Below are 1887 nucleotides of genomic sequence, written 5' to 3' on the forward strand. Positions count from 1 at the left end.
GTTCTTAATTTTAACAAAGTCCAAATTATCAATCTTTTAAAAATATTTGCTGCCTTACAATATTATTTAATTAATATTTTTGTACCCCAAAGTCATAGGGGTAATCTACTTTTTCATTTCTTCTAGAAGGTTAATTGTTTTAGCTTTCACATTTAGGTCCCAGGACCATTGCAGATTATGTATTGCATATAGAGTGAATTGGAAAAAGCAAGGATAAAGGGGTCTTATTTGCCTATTAGAGTTTATGTATAAAGAAAGACTTTAGTATATCATTTTTGCTCATTTATCAGGCAAACTTTCTTGAAATTAGAGGCAGAAGTAAGATTTGAAGCAAACCCAAATATTTCCCTTCAAGAACTCCAGTAGGTTCTCAAAGTGAGTATCTCAGAAAGACCCACACTCAGCTCTGTCTGGGAAGAGGAATGCAACTGTTGTGAAACATAACCAGAGAAACGTACACTCCACCCCTTCTGTTTCACCTAAAGGAAAAACAAAAGAAAACAAAAACCATAGTCAATGTGGGATTCAAGGAAAGAAAATCAGAGTGTTGCAGCCAGCGAGAGGAATCGAAATCAGGCATAGAGAAGAAACCTATTTTACCAGAAGAGAGTAAGAAACATTTTATGAAGGCCACAGCCTTAACTGCAGGCAAATCAAAAAAAGCCTGAGATTTACTCAGAATATTTTAGAATGTTACCCTCTTCTTCATATCTTATGATCACATCAAGGCAGCCCCAAAATAATAAATTACAGCTGAAACAGCTGCAAGATACAAACTAGTTGTAAGTGGTAGAACACAGGAAATCCCTTAAAATAAAAGAGGAGACAAAAACAAGGCCACTACATTTTTTTGAAGCCTTTGGTACTTACAACTTCAACAAATATTAAACAAATCACAACTCCTGGCCAGATTAACACAAATCCTCACATTTAAAATCCTAGTTACCTCAGTTCCTACTGGCTGATACAGTCTGTTCAGCTTTAACTGCAAAAAGTCCATGCCCAAACACAATGAAAAACACAGACTACAGAAACAATTCAATAATCAGACCCAGACTGTGATATGACAAAGATGTTGGAATTATCAGACAAAGAATGTAAGACAGCTATGGTTAATATGTTAATGTCCCTAATGAAAAAAGTAGATAGACAACATTCAAGAACAGATGTAAACAGGGATTAAAAACTTAAAAAAAAAAAGGAAATGCTAGAAATACCAAACACCTTAATGGAAATTTTTAAAAAATCTCTTTGATAGACTTTTGACATAGCTGAAGAAAGGATCAGTGAACTGGAAGATAATTAAATAGAAACTTTACAATTGGTGCTGGCTTCAGCAGGATATATACTAAAATTGGAAGGATACACCAAAGGGTAGCATGGCGCCTGCACAAGGATGTCAAGCAAATGTGTGAAGCATTCCATATTTTTCAAGTTGGATAAAAAAAAAAAAGACATCTTCTGTTTTCCAGAGATCCATTTTAAATGTAACAACATTCATAGAATCAAAGTAAGGATCAATCACACAAACAGCAAAAAGGAGCAGGAGTCAGTATTATTATGTCAGATAATTTTTTTAAACTAACAACAGTAAAAAAGGACAAAGAAAGGCACTATATAATAAAACGTTCAATTCAACAAGATGATTTAACTATCATAAATATATATGCACCCAACATCGAAGAAATTCAGTGTTGCAGCCAGTGAGGGGAATCAGAATCAGTCATAGAGGAGAAGCCTATTTTACCAGAAAAGAGTAAGAAACATTTTATGAAGGCCACAGCCTTAAATGCAGGCAAATCAAAAAAGTCTTGAGTACTTGTTCATAAAACAAGTACTTCTAGGCCTAAAAAAAAAAAAAGGCCTAGGTCGCCATACAATAATAGT

General features: G+C 34.1%; 1 non-coding gene across 1 annotated transcript; it reads left to right on the forward strand.

The window, feature by feature from the left end:
• The first annotated feature begins 1324 nt into the window (after window positions 1–1324).
• Window positions 1325–1431, forward strand: LOC112437218 (U6 spliceosomal RNA). Its single transcript, XR_003025859.1, has one exon. It is a non-coding gene; the product is annotated as a U6 spliceosomal RNA (small nuclear RNA).
• Window positions 1432–1887: the final 456 nt, after the last annotated feature.

Source organism: Pan paniscus, chromosome 16, assembly GCF_029289425.2.
Source record: "Pan paniscus chromosome 16, NHGRI_mPanPan1-v2.0_pri, whole genome shotgun sequence".
NCBI classification, from domain to species: Eukaryota; Metazoa; Chordata; class Mammalia; order Primates; family Hominidae; genus Pan; species Pan paniscus.